Consider the following 22,741-nt stretch of genomic DNA (forward strand, 5'->3'; position numbering starts at 1 on the left):
AGACTAGCAAAATTGTGCTGGAAATCTCATGAGAACAGGCTTTCTCGTGAGTTTTGTTTTACACTGGCTACCAGAAAAAAGGCAATTTGTTTATTGACACTTACTATATTAGCTGTCTGAGAGACTGATTCTATTTATAGGCATTTGGATGGCACTCATCACTGTAGTCTGAGTGTCTAGACATTGAATAGTAAATTACTGCATTATGTTAGACAGCATGGTGTGCTAAATATTGGCAAATGCTGACTTTTATGATGATTCTAGTCAGGCCAGAAATACAGAGATAAGTCATTTTCTGAATTTGGCACTTTTCCCTTTGCTTCCTGGTATGTGGAGCTGTCAAAAGATTAACCGATGGTGGTTATATATTTGAAACTACAAGTAATCTCTTCCTTGTTCATCTTTTTAGTGTTGTCTTTTTTCTTTGTTTTTAACCTTCTATTCACATCATTGTATTTGATGACCTCCCTTTGTCACTGCACTATGTTTTCCCTTTTTTCTAATGTATTTTATCTCTTGTTTCTCAGTTCATCCTAACTTCTGCCAAAGTTCCTTATAATCAAATAACTTGCCTTTCTCTTTCTGTAAATCCAAATAAATAAATATATAATGTTGGTCTTGTAATTGTGTTAACCAGACTTCTAGAACAATGGGACATTGAAATTATCCATATACAATGGAATGTATTTAAGTATGCATTCTTTTGTTAACACCAAAGAACATGGTAAATTGCACAGATGTATGACAGATGTTGTATTTCACTTCCAAATAACTAATTATTTGTTTAACATTGTAATGTGCTTGTCACTATATAACACAGAACAATAAAGTCAGACCTTGGTGCAAGGTGCATACATTCCAAAGGCAATTTCCTGCCAAGGATGCTGATCTTCCACAACTGCTAACTGCTCCACCGACCATCTTCAGTGAAGGAAGCATCTCTAAGGTGCTTTATTCCCTCTACCAATCTTCCTGAAAGTACTCCCATTCAGCCTTTAGCAAAGAAGTTCCATTCCACTACCCCTCACATTGTATCTCCTCTGATGTGACTCCCATGTGTCCTTAGCTCTTGGACAAGTGCCCCATAACTTGTCTCTTAGCTGTTGTCTCCCTGCTATTCCATTTCTCTTTTTACCTCACAATGTATGCCACCCTATAGCCCCCTACCAGGGGTTGCTTTCACTCTCTTTTTGTCTCCTCACTGCTGGATCCAAATCCCTGACTGAATCCCTGCTGGATTCAGCTGCTGGGACCCTCTTGGAAAATGAAATCTGGCCTCAGTGATTTCTCAGCTACAATAAACCCTAACGAAACAAACAGCTAACTGTCCATAGGTGCTGGAACTAGTGGTGCTGGGGGTACTGCAACACCCCCTGTCTTGAAGTGGATTCCATTATATGCAGAGTTTACAGTTTGGTTCAATGGCTCTCAGCACCCCAACTATAAAAATGGTCCCAGCGCCCCGTAACGGTCATGATCCCTGTGCTAGGAACACCCAAATTCATGATTCTAACAGTAAGGGAAATATGATTGCATATTTATTCAGCATCATTTATGTATCTATGATCTCAGCCATTTCTCTAACCTAGACCTGTTACAGACATTTGACTGGGAATACAAGGACCTCAGAGCCCCAGATGTATAGTTTGCCCCCTTTGGGACTCTGAGGCCTTGATAAAAACAAGCAAAATGTTGATAATCAAAATCTAAGGTACTTATTTTTTTCTTTGGCTTATTGCTTAGCTTACCCTAAAGAGTACAGTATGGATCTGAAGTGGAAACAGTGCAACACAGACAGCACAGTAAAGTGACATGTGCAGGCCACAACTTCTATTTTAAACTATTACCTAACTGGGGTAATCGCCCCATGCTACCTGGCTGGTCTGATACAGTGCAAACCTCACCTGGAAAAGTAGCCCTAGTGTACTACAAACCTGAGGGTGAGGGCCCCCTCTCAACCCTGCCCAAGGACCCTGACTGGAAGCCGGAGTCATCCTGACCTGCTCCCCCGCTCCATACTTGAGGTAGGAGAGTTAAGCTGAACCAGACATTGGGGCACATCCCTTATCCAGGGAATGCCATGCTCAGCACCAATACCTAAGCACCCAGTGGGTTACAAGGATCTCGATCATATCCATTCTAGCCCCCTTTCCATTCTGGAACCTCCCAAAGTTACATAATTGTAACTAAGCCCCCAAACGAGATCTCCTGTATGCCAGATCGAAGATGAAATAACCTATACAGCATTTTGCCATATGGGAAAAAATTCTTCCAGACTCCCAAACTGGCGATAAGCCTAGCCTCTGGCATCACCCATCACCAGAGATCCAGCACATAGATTAAGGGTGGGGCTGAAACAGGGAGTCCACAATGGTTATTTTGCGTAATCAGTAAACAGCAGCAAGAGCCCTTTTTCTCCGGGCAAGAGCCAATCACCCAGTCCTAGCAGCACTACTGAATGGTGGCAGCTCCACACATACATTGAAGGGAAGGGGGAAACAGAGGGAGCATGCAGAGCACAGCCCCAGCTGGTAGTTACATACTATGCAACATATTCTTCTCGTCATCTGGATTATCATCTCGAGACTCGCCAAATTTTGGAATGCACTTGGATCTCTATTCTGCAATGATCTCTATACAAACAAGCTTACTGTGAGACCAGGGCATTATTTTGTGTATAGTGGCACGTTGTGCAGATCTCAGAATATTTGGCAATCCTGACTGGAGGAGTGGCAATGAGTTTAGCTTTTCTGGTAGAGGAATATTACATGATAACAGGATTATTCACACCTTTTTAAAAAAAAAAACAACAACCTTACTAATGTTTCAAAAAAAGTGTAAATTGTCTATCCAATGATTACATATCACCAGAAACTTCGCTTATGCTATCACAGCATTGTCTTATGTGTGAAACCACTCAGGTTTGCTTCATAATTCTCTCTCCAGGACCATTTGTAGGATAATGCTTTAACACTATGGAACAGTAAGGTGCTGAAGTGGTCCATCATTCAGTTGTTAATCATGTATCTGGGCAGGACTATGTCAGAAAGCACAGCCAAGAAATTTAACATTTTAAAATGGCCATCTATGTTATTTTGAGCATATTGTTAGTCATGACAAAGTATTTATTTTTTATCATAATTAAATCAACTGAATAGAATGCATCCTGAAAATCAAAATTAATGCTTTTTGGTCTCACACAATTGCTTAGGTAGTTTACAGAAATGGCATACAGATTGACAGCAAATTGATACTCAGGCAAATCTGTTTTGCACAACTGCAGTCAAGAAAGTTGCCCTCCAGATGTGTGTTGAATGGAATGTTAGCTGATGTAGTCCCTAAAGAAATTAGTGAACTAAAGTTATTTGACAAAATGACTATCCAGACCATGCAAACTTTTCAAATTGTTGTTTGTCTGAATTCTAAAATGAGCAATCCTCCCTCTAAATATCATGTAAAGATAATGTAGTATGTCTTCCACTCCCTCTGGAGGAAAATGTATCTCTTTGTCTATCAGTGTTGCTCTACATCCTAATTTAGTCATTCCTGAGAGAAATATACCTGAAAAAGATATAAGTACTAGGGACTCTTTGTATTAAACAAAGTCAGAACTCTGTAGCAAGTTTTTGAGCCTTTTCTGGGATGGTGTAGATTAGCTAAATGACCTTGTATTCACACCCTGTCAACAATAGGTTGCACCTTACTATAAAGTTCCTGGACAAAGCTTCGTTAAAATATAAATCATAATCACACTCTTGCAAATATGCCTAGTGACTATGAATACTGACATGCAGATCACAGAATGCAGATATATACAATTTTGTATGTTTTACCTATACAAACTTGAATATTGTGTTACACTCCATTGTGCTAATCACAGCTAAGTTTACCAAATGGATCTGCTAAAAGGTGTAAACATATGCTTCTAGAGATAGATCTTACAGTGAAAATCCTATTCTATGTTTAAAGTAAAAGTATATCATTATTTTCATCACCTGTTGGGAACAAAGGAATCACCATATTGTCCTGTATTAATTCAGGTCTCCAACAGTATCCTATTCAAGATGCTTCAGAAGAAAATGAACACTCCAGTGAAACAACAAGATTGTGGTGTGATACTATTGCACTGGGAAAAGAGAGAGGGCAATGGTTTTCCGTTCTGAATTAATTTGATTAAATTATACATTAAAGGATGGAGGTTCATAACTCATGTTGATTAGGAATACAATCAGAAGTGCAGGTTCTATCTTGATAAATGGCTAATCCTGTTTTGAATCTTTCTAAACTGATACTATACTGCAGTTCCTGAGGTCAATATTGTGTTGTGTAAAGTTTTGATTATATAACCTATGCAGGCTTCTTTCTAGTGGCTGGTCAACATCAGAAGATAAGAGTGCTTCTGCTAACAACTAAAGAAATTACTCCTTCACGTCAAGCAGTAGAGGCTTATCATGCTCAGGAACCTTGGATTCAAACCTCACTTACAGCAAGAATTAAAAGCATGAGTTACTGCTATTTAGCTAAAGGAATAGCGTATTCAGCTGGTGGCAATAGTAGACTTTAATCTTGTGTAGACTAGTCACTAGAGGGGGACAAAGTGATGCACTATGTTAGTGTAGGTTATGGTTTCCACAGCAGAGAGGCACCTCATGGCACAATTCAGTGCAAATAAGAGATGTTTAGATTGGAAAATGTCACAGCAGTATGGCACTGCAGCTTATTTTGAAATATAGTGTTGTCTGAGATGAGGAAGCCGACGTTAATGAAGTAGTATTTTAAAAAGAGTGATTATTGTAATCCTCACCCTGTTATACTTGGCAAGCTAATGAGGCTTGCAAATGTATAATTTGTGGCAGATAACTCATTAGCTTTGCCTTTGAATATCACTTCCTGCATTATGGGAAGGACAAGTTATAAAATATGTGGGATGAAATATCAGCCAATGAAAGCTTTTGCTTCTTGGCTTTGGAGCACTGGGAGAAAGACCGAGTGGGAGTTCTAAGGGGTGGATAACTGGTTGAGGGGCACCTCTCTATTTGAAAATGTTTGTGGGATTACCTACTTGAATTTTCATTACAAAAAGTTATTCTAAATCTCTAAAGGGGATTTGAAAGTCTTCCAGAGGAGAATCCCAGCTGTAATTGTATGTTCTGTAGAAATGTAATTGACTTGTATTACCCGATTAAACCAGAAGAACAGGCAAGTCTGTGTTTCTGTGAATTTGCAAAGTGGCTTTGGTTGGAGTACAGTTGCTGTGTAAAACAAAAGGATTGATTTTAAATGAAGAAACTGCTGTGGTAATTTATTTAACCTTCAGGGTGATTGAACTTCTCAGCCACCCTGAAATGATCAAGAAAGTTGAATGATTTTACATTTTATTTTTCCTTCTCTTCAAGCCTATGTGTGATGAGGATTCTTCAGTGAAGGATGTTTTTTGTAAAGTGGTTGTATCCCGTAAGTGCTTCCTCACGCATAATTTTACAGTTATAATATTTTATACCATTCCATAACCCAAAATCAAGTATAGCTTTTTAGTAAGAGTTACTTTTACTTAGGAGTAAGAGAACAATTACATTACAAGAGCAAGTAAGGTCTCCAGAGGAAACCAGTATCTGCTCTGTAACAGACTATGTCTAAAGATAAAATGGCAACCTGTTTCTGGAGATAAGAGTCCTTAAGAGATATAAAGGTGCACTACACCGAGAAAGGCCTAAGTTATAAATACACCACACAATCAAAGGGCAAAGAAGGGAAAATAGCTGAGAGAATTCGTTAAACATGTTGCCCTAGATTCACTAAAGTATTTAGACATCTAAGTATGGATTTTGGTGCCTAAGTTCCATTTTAGGCAATGCTGCAATTCACAAAACTCCTGCTGAACACTGTAGATGCCTACACTCACTAGGTAGCAGATGAAATCCTTTCTCTCCCTCAGGTGGAGGGGGGACTTGAACCAGAGATCTTCCACATACCAAGTGAGTAACCACTAAGCTAAAAGTTATGAAGGAGCTAGAGCACCTCCTTCTCCTCCATTTTCATCATGCAAAATGGCATGGACTCCTATCTCCAAAGAGGGTTCCTGGCTGAGAATTACTAGCATCCATCTCTATGATAGGGATGGGTCTTAGCACATAACCCTCTCATCAGCAACTCCCATTGGCTACTTTAGGTGGCCCCCTGCCTATCATGCTGTCATTTATGAATCACAGTCGGAGGTGCCTATCTCTTCCCATTCATTGTACAGGCAGCTTAGGCACCTAACTCAGTGTTTGTGAATCAGTGGTTTTCTAGGTGCCTGAAAATAAGGTGTTGTGAAGTTTAGCTTCAGTGATGGGGATTCCACAACCTCCCTTGGAAGCCTGTTCCAAAACTTAACTACTCATATAGTAAGAAAACTTTTTGTCATATCTAACCAAAATCTCCCTTGCTGCAGACTTAGGCTATTACTTCTTGTCCTACCTTCAGTGGATGTGGAGAACAACTGATCACAATCTTCTTTGTAACATCCCTTAACATAATTGAAGACTACCCGGTCCCTCCTCACTCTTCTTTTCTGAAGACTAAACATGCTCGGTTTTTTAATCTTTCTTCTTAGGCCAGGTTTTTGAAACACTTATAATTTTTGTTACTCTCTTCTGGATTTTTTCCAATTTGTCCACATCTTTCTTAAAGCCTGGACCCAGAACTGGGCACAGTACTGCAGCTGAGGCCTCGCCAGTGCTGAGTAGGGTGGGACAATTACTTTTGATGTCTTCCATATGACTAGGGTTTCCAGATATCCTGATTTTATAGAGAAAGTCACAATATTTGTGGCTTTTTCTTATATAGGCCACTATTACTCCCCACTTCCTGGCCCGATTTTTCACATATGCTATCTGGTCACCCTACATATGACACTTCTGTTAATATACACCAGAATGATATTAACCTTTTTGACAACTGCACTACATTGTTGATTCATAATCAGTTTGTGAACCACTATAACCCTAGACCTTTTTCAGCAGTATTATCAACGAGTCAGTTATTCACCACTTTATAGTGTCTATTGGATTTTTCCTTCCTAATTGTAGTACTTTGCACTTGCCTTTATTGATCTAATTTTATGACTGAGTCCATGAGTATTTTCAAGAAGAAAGAGGCTGAGATTCCTTGACTCTAATGTAAATAGAGTGGCTAACTCCCCATACAGAGGAAGGGTTGTCTGGTGGTTAGGGTGCTAGCCTAGTACTCAGGGCACCTGGTTTGAGTCTCTCCACTTGCATAGACTTCTGTGTAACCTAAAGCAAATCACCTAGCCTCTTTTTGCTGCAGTTCACTATCTGTACAATGGGGATGATAATGATTCAATGGGGGTGTTAGGAAGATAAATATATTAAAGATTATGCAGTGCTCCTACTCTAGGATAATGAGGGCCATATAAGTAGCTCGGATAGTTGTTTGAAAATGTGTTTTTTGTATTTTCTTGGTCAGCTTCTGCAGCAGAATAATTAGTAATTAGAAAAGAAAATGAGTGAACTATTCAAATTCAGCTAAGAGAGAAACAATATGTATGACAGATTTGATTTTAGATATAAATCGCAGGAGTTGAGTTTAAGTGCTGTCCTGATTGACAAGAATAGTTCAGTTTATAAAGGTAGCTGAGCTATGGGGCTCTTTTCTGATTTTGTATTTTTAAAGTGCTTTGTCAATTTCACACAGAATTTCTTAAGTCAAAACTCAGAGGGGTGTCTTTAATTAGAAAAGCACATTCTTCATTGTTTGCTACCTCATTTTCTGAAATGCACGCATGAAAAAAAAACCCGGACCCCAAACCACCCCCCACCAGGATGACGACAATGAAAACAATAAAATAAACCCTGAAAATTGGAAGTCTGCTGACACACATGGCACTTAGCCACCTGTGTTTTGTAGTATGACTGAAGTTAACTGCTATGCGAATTTTGTCATGCAAATGCCATTTAGTCTACCAAAACTTGTACAGTTCATAGCAGGTAGCAGCTGGTGAGGGTAGTTAAAGCTCTCCAATACCTGAGAATGTTAAAATTAACTGGACAATGCATAACTCTACTGATGTGTTTTTTTCTAGACACTTATCACACACCCACATTCCTCAGTGAACAACACAATGCTGTTGAGTTTCATGTAAAGCACTTCCAGTCGGGTAAAATTTTACAAATGACACACATTAAAGCTTAATGTATCTTGGAAAAACTGATGCAGAATGAAATATTGTTCTTACTAGTGATAGGCAAACTACTGTATTTCAGGCAAAATAAGAACTATCTTAAACAGTCACTGGTCACAAAAAATGGTTCTTATATTCAAGAAAGTTTTATTCTGCCACTACATGTTAGGTGACCCACTGAACAATACAAATCCCTCCTCTACCCCACCATCACACACATCTGGAGTAGAGCATTTAATGGGAGCTGCTAAGCTGTCAGTTGCTCAGCAGATAATTTTGGGGAGCGGTTGGTTTTGGGATGGAGGCAATGTTGTGGCTGTATTTCATGAGCTTCTGGTCTGGAGGTGGGTAATGGCCACCAGTGGCTTCCCCACAAAGACTTTTTCTGTGGCACAGCTTGATGGCACACATCCCTTCAGGAATCTCTTGCTTTCAAGAGGAGGGAAACTGGTAACTGTAGCATATCTCTTCCGATTCACCAGTTCCTGAAAAATGTTCCCTCCATCACAAGGAAGAAAGGAGGATGGGGGAAAAGATCTTGTCTCACTGCTGGCCATGTCTGTGGGAGATAGGTTAACCAGATAGCAAGTGTGAAAGATGGGGGTTGGGGGTAATAGGAACCTATATAAGAAAAAGCCCCAAATATTGGGACTGTCCCTATAAAATTGGAACATCTGGTCACCCTAGTGGGAGAAAGAGAAGAGGGAGATGCTATAGAGAGTTAGTCATTCACCTGCCTTCCCTGCATGGAAATCAGTGGGCATGCAGGAGTCTAGGTCTATTGGGGATTGTCATAGGTTTCACCCTCACTCTGGACTTTAGAGTACAGATATGGGGACCTGCATGTGAACCACTAAGCTCAATTACCCGCTTAGATCTGGTCTTGCTGCCACCACCCAAATGATTTATGAGTTATTTGGGAAACTCTGTCTTCCCCCCCCAAAACCTTTCCCTCCCTGGGTAGCCTTGAGAGATGACTCCACCAATCCAATCCTTGGATCTTAAAACAAGGAGAAATTAACCATTCCCCCTCCTTTTCCCCCCACCAATTCCTTGTGAGTCCAGATCCAACCCCCTTGGATCTTAAAACAAGGAAAAAATCAATCAGGTTCTTAAAAAGAAGGCTTTTAATTAAAGAAAAGAAAGGTAAAAGAAAATCCTCTGGGAGAAATTAGCATACCAGCTACTCTCACAGACAACAGATTCCAAACACAGAGGATGTTCCCCTGGGCAAAAACTTAGTTACCCAAAAAATACCCAATTTGATTATTCCCTAATGCCCAAGACAAGTTACAAAGACATAAATATAAACCTATTGATTTCCTTCACTAATACTCACTACTTGATAAGAGGCTGAATTCTGGAGCTTTCCCACTCTGGTCAAAAGTGGAACTGATCCAGACAAAGGGAACTTCCCTCCTTCCTTTTGAAACATTTTGTCCCCCCATTGGTTCCTCTGGTCAGGTGTCAGCTAGGCTAGGTGAACTTCTTAACCCTTTACAGGTAAAAGAGGTATTGACCCTTAACTCTCTGTTTATGACAGGGATGAATGAAGAGGTTCAGCTAGGGAGTTTTTTTTATTGGGGGGAATGGGGAAGAAGATTTTTGGGAAATGGGGAAGAGGACCTCTCCAAGTTAGGGTGAGTATTTATGGTTTGGGGTGGCTATATGAATAGAACCTGAATTCTGATAGTTTTGAGTGTCTCATATCACTATTTTTTAATTCAGTTGTTCTGTTGACACTTTTTCCAGGTCTTTAATTTTATTTCACTGTTAATGATAGAAACAAAGCAAGAATCATTTAAAAGGGAAACATTAGCAGTATTTTAGCTTGCGTCAAAAGTGAGCAGAAAAAACACTCAAAGGCAGATCCTCTGCTGGTATAAATTGCCACATCTCCACTGAAGCCAATGAATGTCACTTACTGCATTATGGGAAGGGCAAATTATACCAGCTGAGGATCTGTTCCTGAATGTACAAACACTCCATAGCACTATAGGTTGTAAATCCTGGCTTATTCCATCTTTACCTTCAAAAATCAAATATGGTTCTGATATTATCAATAATTGATGCACTTGGAACACGATACGCATCAAAACATGGAAGAAGTAAAAGCTGATATTGGGATCTTTTCTTTAAAACTTACAAGTTTTCAGTTTCAAGTGCTCATGTTTCTGATGGCAATAACATATGGGAATAAAGAAAAAGAGTTCACATTCAGCCACGCGTGTGCAGGATAGAAAGAATTAAGGTTTAAAATTGCTTTTGAACCTTGTAATGAGAGATGTTGTTTGTTTGAAAGTAGCTGCAGTAGAGTAATAAAGAATCATTAAGTGGCTAATTAGTTAGCCAACTTTCAAACTAAACAGTAGTAAAAATAAATGATCCAGATCGATGAATACATTACTAATCTTGTGTGTACAATTTTTAGAATGCATTTTTAAGTAATAAATGGAAAAAAGTAACCAATTGGACATAAAAACAATAAGAAAAGTCCATTAAATTACAGCACTTACATTCCCTGTTTTCATACAAGATTAGAGTTTTCTTTGATGGGATGTAATGCTATGCTTCATTATCTGTGTTAGAATTTCCATAAATTTCCATTTCTGTTACAAAACAAGATAATGCAAGTGATTGTTTAGAGAGGTGTCAGTATTGTTTACTCATCCTTGTCTCTATCCTTCTTTCAGTCAAGAGACAGAATTAAAATGCCAATTTAAAATTAGCATTTCATTTTTTTTACTCCATGCTTTCAGTACAGCGTGATATAGTATAATATTTCTTACAAAATCCAAATAGATTTGGTAAAATGTCTTCATTTTACGTTTTTCACACTTGAAAAAGGAACAATAAATGAAATGAAATTCACTTAAGTCTCTTCAAAATCTTTGTCACAGAAGGATTATGAGACATAAAAAACTAAATTACAGATGTATTCCATATACAGTACAATTAAGATACTAGTATAGTACCTAGTGGAATTAAGGCACCATGACCAGATCATTTGGTCCTTTTCCATTTATTTTAGTGGGAATAGGCACCTAAATCCCTTTAAAAATCGGGACCCTTATTATTATTTATTTCTACTATAGAGTCTAGGTCTCCTGGTCATTTGTGCTAGGCCCAATAAAGACAGTCCCTGCCTGAAAGAACTTATAGTCTGTCCATGTGATGGGACAACAACAACAAGTAGATAAAACAAATAGGGGAAGGACAAGAATGAAACAATCTCACTAGCTTAATAAGCACTAGTGTAAGCGCCTTCACTGCCGAGCCATTGTCATACCAGACAGTCTGAGAGACTCATCTAAAGGCTAGGAATGAAATTTTGTCCCTATTAAAGTCAATTGGAGTTTTGCCACTGGTATACATAGAGCAAGGATTTCACCCCTACATTTTTACTTAGTCCTTACTCAGTCACAATCCCATTGATGTTGGGGCCATCAGAGTTCAATAGGGGCTCTTTTTACCTCTTTCTTTATTACCCCTTTCTTCTTCAGGGAAGATTTGCTCATTAGCAGCCTCTGGACTCTCAGCAGCCACAGTGAAGCTTCCTGAAGAATGCATTATGAAGGTTCCTCCCATTCCTAAAATACAGAACCTTGGTAGAATGTCCAGAGTACGTTGAATATGACCTTTGAAAGGGACTTGATGCTTCAATGCAATGTGTGGCCTGTATGCTACATGAAAGGAAGCTGGCCAAGTTCCCACCCTTGAAGGTTTTTCTTGCAATTTCCTACTTTCCCATGCCTGAGCATAGTGAAATTAAGTTGATGTGAGTTATATATGCACTCTGTTTAGCAGAAGCATTGATTCATTTTTAAAAGTCCAAGTTAACTCCTAGTACAAATGAAAGTTAAGGGAACAGAAGTATGTATGGCATGTGATACAAGATGCATACACAAAACAGATGACATTTAGTGCCCCTTTTCAAGGGTTTTGGATAGTCCCACACTTGAGCAGAGGACTGTCAAGTGGGACACAACCTAAGACTAAACCATGGATCTTTCATCATCTCTACACATACAATTTCAGTTTAATGAACAGGTGAGAATTTTTTCACATTTAGTTTCAGTCAACTTCAGAATTATACTACTAAGATGATTACATTAATTCATATAGCTGAAGTCTGAGATTTCAGACTCCTGTATCCCAGCTCTTTGACAAAGCAGCTCTTTCAAACAGCCTTAGTTTGTCTATCAGTCAGATTTCAGATAGTTTTTTTCCCCAAATGTATCAAGATTAAACATATAACTCATAAAATACGATATGCATTTATCCATACTGTACAGCAGGGATCGGCAACCTTTGGCACGCGGCTTGCCAGGGTAAGCCCCCTGGTGAGCCGGGCCAGTTTGTTTACCTGCCGCGTCTGCAGGTTCGGCCGATCACGGCTCCCACTGGCTGTGGTTCACCATCCCAGGCCAATGGGGGCTGCAGGAAGCCCCGCCGCCCCCATTGTCCTGGAGTGGTGAACCACGGCCAGTGGGAGCCACAATCGGCCGAACCTGCAGATGTGGCAGGTAAACAAACCAGCCTGACCCACCAGGGGGCTTACCCTGGCAAGTCGCGTGCCAAAGGTTGCTGATCCCTGCTGTACAGGCCCAGGCTGGTTTGTTTACCTGCCGCATCCGCAAGTTCAGCCGATTGTGGCTCCCACTGGCCTTGGTTCACCACTCCAGGACAATGGGGCCGGTGGGTAGCCACGGCCAGCACATCCCTTGGCCCGCGCCACTTCCTGCAGACCCCTTTGGCCTGGGACAGCGAACCACAGCCAGTGGGAGCCGCGATCAGCCAAACCTGCAGACGCAGCAGGTAAACAAACACCAGACAGTGGCTAGGAGATGGGCATGGAAGCCATTAGACTTTGTTTCCTATTTTGACAACTTTTCTATTAATCCTGGAATGGGAATGAACTGAACATTGCCCAGGTGAGGCTGCACTTGACAGACTGTTGAAGACCCCAGAATGACAAAAAGGGGGCACTAGACTGGGAAAATCCCTGCAACGCCACACCAGGAAAGAAGACCTATGGAGGGGAAAGACTTGATAACCAAGGGAAAGGAAAAGAAAGTAGAGAAGGAAAGCACCAAAAAAAAAAAAAAAAAAAAAAAAAAAAAAGTGGAGGGTGGGGAGGGGATAAAATGGTTTTTATTCAGTGAAAATAAGTGAAAATTTTCAAATGAAAAGAGAAAAAAATGTTTTGTTCACAGTTGTTTATAGAAAATAGTTTGCATTTCTGACCAGCTCTACTAATCACTGTTGAAAATCTTGGTGCAGGATGTAATGTATAGATGTATGTTTTAGGTGTTGGGACATGTGAAAAAATGCCAGCTTGTCTGGCAAGGAAAGAGAACTGACATTGAAGCAGCAAATAAATACTCTTCAGTTTAAGAGTCTGTCTGTGAACTTGTGCGTTCTAGGTAGTGGGAAAGAGCCGCTCAACACTTGGACAAATCATATAGTAAATCTGCGACAGAGCCAGGAACAGACCCCAGATCTAAGTCCTAGTCCAGTTCCTTAACCATTAGATATCCTTCCTTTTTATTACAAGTATCACTGGTGATCATAATTACCAACAATTTAATTTTTTTTCCAGAGATACATCTCTCCAGAAGCTGGGTACCTGAAGACTTTGTGGGTTCCAGCTACAGGAGAGTTGTGTGTGTGTTCTAGTGAATTTTAAGTTGTTTTCAAGTGACTATCTTAATTAGCAAGGTTTCTAAATGCTTGGGGTTTGAATGAGCTTCCAGTTTTGTTGCTCACCCAAACCCATAGAGCACCCCAGATCCCATGATCCTTTTTTCCCTAACTGGCCTCTTTATGTTCAGTGGGGATAATGGGGAAGTCCAGTGGTTTCCTAGCATCCATCCCCTGGTGTTTTCAGGGGAAGACATCAGTCTTATTCCCCTCTCCCCCCCCCCCCCCCCCAAACATCCTTTTTAAAATCTTCAAGAGGCATATCTACTTCTCTATCTTTCTGGAAACTTCAGAGAGTGTGGAACAGATGGAAGGGCCTTTTCCCTTCTTTTCATCCACCGGGAGGGTATTACAAGTCTATTTGTGTCTGTGTGGGTGAAGGGCTTCTTCATCTCTTTCTCCATCTCTTTTCCCTGTTTCATCTTTCCTGGATCATTCATGTTTTCTAGGATCCAGAAGGATTACAGGGAAATAGATAGATAAGGTAGGTGAAGTAATATCTTTTATTAGACCAACTTCTCTTGGTGATAGAGACAAGTTTTCAAGCTACACAAAATTTTTCTTCAGGTCTGGGTAGGGAAATTTATGTCAGAAGAAATGAGAATGTTTGGGAAAGAAGATTTTAAAAAAGCAAGGTTATAAGGGAAAATGGACTGGGGGAAGAGAGCAAGGATGGAATAAAGATAATAGAAGTGAAAGTGAGGAAGGAAGTACCATGAACAGCCAAAAGCCTAATACTCTATTGGTCAGACATTCACATAAACATTATTATAGGTGGGGCTGCTGGCATATTGTGTCATTTCCTAACTTTTGAGTGTTTGGCAACCTTAATAATACTGCTTTAGAGTGTGTGTCTGTGTATAATTAAATAAATGTTATCAAACAGGCTAAACATTAACAAAGCTCCAGCATATCTGCATCATATGGTTTTGTTGGGAAGTTAATCCACAGTGCTCTAGTTATCCCACGATGCTCTCTTATTCCTAGATATTAATGGTTTCCACATTTGGAGTCATTTTGAGCTAGCATCTTCACTTCAATGTACTTTTTGTAAACTCTCTGTGTATTCTATTTTATTCTACATTTTTGGAAACTGTCTTCTTTTGTGTCAGGTTTGGAAATGAAATGTACTCCAAAAGAGTCCCATTTTCATATGTCTGGGAAGCAAGGATGGTATCATTATGAGTTCACTTCTGTGCATTTTGTTAGCTTAGAGCAGACTGCCTATATTCGATGCCATCAAAAAGAAAGTTTCACCATGCCTATGATAACTTTTTTTTTCTGCATATTTTCCACTTGAATAAGCACTTTGTTTTAGATTGTAATCAAGTAGAATCATCCTTTCCTTACTAGTAGCCTTAAGGGATGTACATTTGGACCTTTGCAGTTAGGATTTATCATAAGCCTCCCTATTTGTAAGCTTTATTTTCATGAGAAATAAATGACTTGTGATGGACATGCCCTCATTTTGTTTATAAATTTGAGCTTGGAATTAATATAAGAAAGATAAAAAATTGAATGGCTTGGCTTTTTGCCATTAATGCTGCATTATGTGCAAGTGCAATTGCTTACTGCCAAGAGCAAAGAGATGGAAACAGAGAATGCAGTTATCAGCTTCAGCCAGAAATAGGCAAGAGGTTTTCCACCAAAAATCATTCCCTTGTGAGTGAGAAAATTATGAAAAAAAAGTTCTGAAATGAGAAGCTTCACACACACTTTGCATTTGCAATGTTTGGTCTTTAACAAGAGCAATAAAATGGCTATTACATATGATTTTTACTCTTTTGTTTATTGTTGTCACTACCCAAATCTTTTCAATGCATATAAGTACTGTTCAGATTAACTAAAGCATAACTATGAACCTGATCATCCCCTCAGCTTCTCCGGAGAGTCAGAGAATGCAGAGATGAGCAATTGCCTGTCACCACTCACTGTAAAAGGGTCCTGAAAAGAGTCACTTTCCCTTCAACCCCAAATATATTTCTGAGGTGAGACAATAGCATGTCATGGCAGTCAGCAGTATTACTTCCTGGATCTATCTACAGCAAGATGAGTATGGTTGACCTCCTCCTATCTATGAATGAGAAGAAGTGGGCTGTAGTCCATGAAAGCTTATGCTCTAATAAATTTGTTAGTCTCTAAGGTGCCACAAGTACTGTTCTTTTTGCGGATACAGACTAACACGGTTGCTACTCTGAAACCTATGAATGAGAAGCAGTCATCCATGAGATGTAGTAGTGTTTTCTCTTTACTGTGTGACCAACCTGACTAGGAGGGGTCCAGGATATTGGCAATAGATATGCATGAGGACACTTCTTCACTAGTTTCTTGATGTATTTTTCTCCATAAAGGGAGATTTGACAGTGTTTATAATGTCTGTATCTGGAAATGGTTTCTTGAGACCATGGCATTATTTGAGTTGGATGGTAAGTTTCTTTCCTCAAGACTGGTCTTGATAATCTCCAACAGGAGTCCCAGGTGTTCCTGGGAATCTTTGATCAGTAACAATGGACATAGGTCTGAATAAAAATTGGCAACTTTTATTTCTTTCAGTATTTTTAGAGTGCTTTGCTCTGTGAATATACCAAATTGTGTGAGAAGCTTTGAATTTGTCATTGGCTGGGTGTTTGGTAGCTGCTGTCCTCCTGCTGGTAAATAGCAGGTGACCAGTTCACCACATTACGTGGCGCTGGCTTCTAGGGTGAGCTGCAGGTTGACAAGGTGACTTATGATCCAATCTGGTTCTTACTGACAAGATTTAGTTGTTGCAAAGAGAAAAGTAGAAAAATATCTTAGCTTCTGCCCTAGCTTCCTCCCTGGATTTTAATCTGCACTCACCTGTATTGTCCACCAACAGCTCTCTGGATTCCAACCTTCCTGCTTCCCATGATACAAATCATCAGATAGCCATGGTGGCTAGTGGGAATATATTGTAATGGTAAGGTAGCCAAGACAGAGGCCAGCATGTGGTCAAAATGCCTTGCCAAAATTTATAATCCTTAATTCATGCTCAGAACAAGATTTTCACTGAGGATATTCTGGATTTTGGCTGGGACCAAGAGCATTCTATGATAAAACATGATGACTGTGCCTTATACCTGTTTGTGTATTTAGGTTCTGATCTTCTTTTAGAAGAGGTACTATAGAGATTTGCCTTAGATGTGTGCTTCTTAGTGTCCTATGTCCTCTTGTAGGCCAAGGATGCTGTCTAAGATGTGACTGGCTATGCATGCTTGTCTGCTGGATATCTATATGAGACCCTCATGGATTTGGGGGCTTTGTGTCAGTGGCTTTATCTGTCTGGATATTGTGGTCTCTCCAGAAAGCAAGCTTTGAGGAGCCCACTGCCCTGATGGCCATTATCTTTATATTTCTAAATTGTGAAGAAATCTGCTTGGCTGTGTTTTGTGGCTTTGCTCTGTTTTTTTTTGTTTTGTTTTCAACATCATCCTTGATTTTTGTCAGTAGAAATACACATAGTCCTGAGAACAGTGTTGTTAGCTAACCAGAGCTGCTCCAAAGGCTGCTTAGGGACCTCAAGTGCCACAGTATAATGGGAGACAGGCAGATGAGTGGGATGGGGGAATACAATGTTACTGGTTAGAACAGCAATGTTTTATTCAGGAAAAACTACTCTAGCTCTAAAGTTTAATGGCAATCGGTGGAGAGGAGTTACTGTTTTCAGGGTACCACACTGGACCTCACATTGACTAATGTGATCTATTTCCCTGTGAGTGTGCCATTTCTCTTTGCTTAAGGAAATAGATTTTTCACTCAGTTAGGTTTGATCCAATCAAGTGACAGTTGAAAATCAAGGAATTTAATAATGATGGATGTTTAAGAGAAACCTGATGAAATTTTCTAATACTACAGCACTGCAAGAAATCAGACTAGCACAAATCCTTAAATATTTGAGACTGCAAATCTATTCAGGTACAGATAAATTGTTTTCCTTTTTATTTTGTGAGACAATGCTTCTTCCAGGTGAATTTTATCATATAAAGCTTGCATATGTATTCTCAGCATTCTTAAGATTCTTGCTTAAAAAAACCACCCTTCTCCTTATAGTACCCTGCATGAATGGCATTTCTTGGAAAAATACTCACTACTTTTGAAAACACTAGGTTCTTGATGATCAATCAATGGCAGTAGGTACTTAATAATCAATACATAATAATTAACACATCTGTACTTTATATTTTAATTAAAGCTGATAACCTTAAGGGACAATAAAGCAATATAAAAATAAATTTTTCTTCAAAAGTTGTCATGACTGCATAATCCTTTAAAATCCCCTCCTACAAGGGGAACTCATTTCACTGCAGTCAGTATATAGCAAGCAACATAATAAAGATATCCTATTAAAATAAATTGTTTCTGAAATAAGCTCAGTTTGATTGTAATAAAAATCTTTGTAATCAGCAGCACATGTTGCTTTAATCTGATGAAGAAACAATGAAGCTTAAAATCAAGATATTTTAATATGCAATTCAAATTTGATATCCTCTTATTAAAACCAAACAATAATACCAGATGTCTAATATTTTTTGTACCATCAAATGGATTGTTTCGTAGATAAACACAAATAATATTATCTGTATTAGTTTTTAAACTTGCCTTCCTCTGGGATGTCTTCAGAAAAAAATATCCTAGGCGACACAAACCCTGGAGGATTCCAGATCTTGGCTCTGTTGGAGACGGGATAATTCAGAGGAAAATTTGTCCTGTGGCAGAAGCCAATTTAGAGAACAAAACAAACATCCCTAAGGCCAAAAATTAGAAAGCTAGCCATGAGGCTGAAGGAAAGTTCACATATAATAAATTAGGTTGGTCCTTCTCTTGCATCCTGCAGTGGTCTAAGCTTTCTAGATTTCCTATATACCTGTCACTTCCCCCCTATACATTCTTTTCTCCTCACCTGGGGTGCAGGTGAAAGGGAGACAATCTCTCCTTAAACTAGAAAAACTAATCTGTGAGATCACAAAGGGAGCAGGGGTGGATTTGGTAGCCTATCCACTGATAGACTTAACTCTGATTGTGCTTTATATCTATCTTATAATGTTACAGGGTGGAGCAGGGGATATCTCTGTTTCTTTTCTTTCTTTCTTTCTGTTGTTCATCACCTGTTTGTTATTTTTCTTTAAGGTAACAGGTCTGTTCCTGAGCTCAGTCATTTAATCCAACAACACTCCTTTACCTCCCTGACAACTATAGAGGGAAATGATTGGTCTGATTTCATGAACATCCATGTTAGAAAAGTGTCCTGCTGTGACATCTTCCTGTTTGACTGATGTTTATTCTTCCATGGAAGAACTTGCCCCTTCGTTAGGCACCAAAGGAAGTCCTTAAGCATAATTGTGCAATCAAACAATCTGCATTTTAATAAGGTTAAATGTAAATGTATACATCTAGGAAAAAAGAATGTAGACCACTTAAAGGATAGGGGACTGTATACTGGGAAGCAGTGACTCTGAAAATGATTTGGGGATCGTGGTGGATAATCAGTTGAACATGAGTTCCCAGTGTGCTGCTGTGGCCAAAAGGGCTAATGAAATCCTTGGATGCATAAACAGGGGAATTTTGAGTAGGAATAGAGAGGGTTTTTTAATCTATATATTCAGCACTGGATGTGATCGATGCTGGAATGCTGTGTCCAGTTCTGGTGTCTACAACTCAAGAAGCATGTTGATAGATTGAGGAGGGATCAGAGAAAAGCCATGAGAATGGTTAAAGGATTAGAAAATCTGCTTTATAGTGATAGATTCAAGGAGTGAAATCTATTTATTTCATCAAAGAGAAGGTGAAGGGGTGATTTGATCAGTCTTTTAATTACCTGTATGGGGACAATAAATGTGCTAATAGAATGCTTTTCATCCTAGCAGGCAAATGTACATTCAATGGCTGGAAGTTGAAGTGAAACCAATTCAGAATAGAATGATGTGTAGACTTTTAACAGTGAGGGTTATTAACCACTGGCACAACTTACCAAGGGTTATGGTAGATTCTCCATCTCTTGAATTGATTGGATGTTTTGGTAAATCAGAAGCTCTTGTTCAGGGAAGTTCTATGGCCTGTGCTATGCAGGAGGTCATACTAGGCTCATCACAATGGTCCCTTCTAGCCTTAAAATCTGCTAATTAAATAGTCTTGACTCTGTTCCAGTCTTACTCTAGACACAAGTATCCTGGCCAACAGAATATGCTATGCCTTATAAAGGGGTGTAGTAAATTTCTTTCTCCTTGCCTCAATGAAACCAAAGATGGAAAGAGGCATTATGCCTCTCTCTTTCCTTTGGATGGGTTATGTCTGTCCTGCTGATTACTACACAAGACAGCTCATCATTTAAATAATGTTAAGCTATTTAAGCTATTACTTGCAGGCCTTTTCCTAAGATTTTCAATGAGGTGTTTAACCAACGTGTTACTTATCTTGTTAAAAATTAATATTTATCTCTTGCTCTTTGTTTAATTAATATTTATCTCTTGCCATTTACCGGTGTTGTTGAAATAATGGAGAGAGTGGATCCATGATCAGATTACTTTCCCTCGATAACCATGAAACTTTCCTATAAGATTACAGGAGGAGCTAGCACGATAAAGTGCTTCATACTACTGTATCTGGGTCATGCTATCTTCTTTGGGAAGGTACTTTAGTGAAGTCCACATCTGCCTAGACACTACAATGGATACATTAGAAACATCTAGCTCGATGAACAGAGAGTTCCCCTCCACTCCCTACCTTTCTAGACTTCTAATTTCATGTCAATTTCTAACTGACATTATTCTACATATAATAAGAACATAAGAATGGCCATACTGGGTCAGACCAAAAGTCCATCTAGCCCAATATCCTGTCTTCTGACAGTGGCCAATGTCAGATTCCCCAGAGGAAATGAAAAGAATGGGTAATTGTCAAGTGAGCCTTTCCCTGTCACCCATTCCCAGCTTCTCGCAAACAGAGGCTAGGGACACCATCCCTGCCCATCCTGGCTAATAGCCATTGATGGAACTATCCTCCATGAATGTATCTAGTTCTTTTTTGAACCCTGTTATAGTCTTGGCCATCACAACATCCTCTGGCAAAGAGTTTCACAGGTTGACTGTGCAGAAATGCTTCATTTTGTTTGTTTTAAACCTGCTGCCTGTTAATTTCATTTGGTGACCCCTAGTTCTTGTGTTATGAGAAGGAGTAAATAACATTTCCTTATTTACTTTCTCCATACCAGTCAGGATTTTATAGACCTCAATCATATCCCCCCTTAGTCCTCTCTTTTCCAAGCTGAAAAGTCCAGGCTTATTAGTCTCTCCTCATACGGAAGCTGTAACGTACACCTAATCATTTTTGTTGCCCTTTTCTGAACCTTTTCCAATTCCAAAATATCCTTTTTTTTTTTTTGAGATGGGGTGACCACATTTGCACACAGTATTCAAGATGTGATTTATATAGAGGCAATATGATATTTTCTGTCTTATTATCTATCACTTTGTTAATGATGCCCAACGTTCTGTTAGCTTTTTTGATTGCTGCTGCACATTGAGTGGATGTTTTCAGAGAACTATCTGCAATGACTCCAGGATCTTTCTTGAGTGGTAACATCTAATTTAGACCCCATCATTTTATATGTATTGTTGGGATTATGTTTTCCAATGTGCATTACTTTGAATTTATCAACATTGAAATTCATCTGCCATTTTGTTGCCCAGTCACCTCGTTATGAGAGATCCTTCTGTAGTTCTTCACAGCCTGCCTGGGACTTAACTATCTTGAGTAGTTTTGTGTCACCTGCAAATTGTGACACCTCACTGTTTAGCCCTTTTTCCAGATCATTTATGAATATGTTGAATAGGACATTTATGAATATGTTGAATAGGTCCTCTGAGGGATACTACTATTTACCTCTCTCCGTTCTGAAAACTGACCATTTATTCCTACCCTTTGTTTCCTATCTTTTAATCAGTTACCAATCCATGAGAGGACCTTCCCTCTTATCCCGTGACAGCTTATTTTGCTTAAAAGCCTTTGGTGAGGGACATTGTCAAAGGCTTTCTGAAAATCTAAGTATGCTATATTCACTGGATCCCCCTTATCCACATGCTTGTTGGCCCCCTCAAAGAATTCTAGTAGATTGGTGAGGCATGATTTCCCTTTACAACAACCATGTTGACTCTTCCCCAACAAATTATGTTCATCTATGTGACTGACAATTTTGTTCTTAACTATAGTTTCACGCAGTTTGTCCAGTACCAAAGTCAGGCTTACTGGCCTGTAATTGCCAGGATCACCTCTGGAGCCTTTTTAAAAAAATGGTGTCACATTAGCTATCCTCCAGTGATTTGGTACAGAAGCTGATTTAAATGATACAGACTACAGTTATAACAAATATAATATAACAAATACCTTCCAGAGCACACGGGGAAATGTACAGACTGCTACACTCCTTCATGTGGTACACTGCTGAATACTCCTATTGCAGCAGGCTGGTGGAAAGTGAGAGGTGAAACCATAGCTCTGCCTCCCCTCTATCATGATTGGAGTGCTGTACACAAGAGAGGAGAGGGAGCAGTCCCAGTGCACCCTTAGGCACAGGGACTGGAATTCTTCCAGACCTTTTTTATGCTCCTTATCTCTCCCCTCCCACTGGATTCCTACATAAGGATCAGGAAGAATCTGGTGCAAAGGGAGCAGGAGCAGGCCCATGGTCATCATGTAGCTGAAGAGGATGGCCCTACTTAATTTTGAATATTGTAGATATTGCAGATCCTACACTATTAGGCTTCCACCACAATTTTGATTTTAATTAGCTTACTTTGCATACTCCACAATTTTGCATACGTTTTGAGGTTTGCAACACAA

The sequence above is a fragment of the Malaclemys terrapin genome, chromosome 1 (assembly GCF_027887155.1).
Source record: "Malaclemys terrapin pileata isolate rMalTer1 chromosome 1, rMalTer1.hap1, whole genome shotgun sequence".
In the NCBI taxonomy this organism is placed as follows: Eukaryota; Metazoa; Chordata; order Testudines; family Emydidae; genus Malaclemys; species Malaclemys terrapin.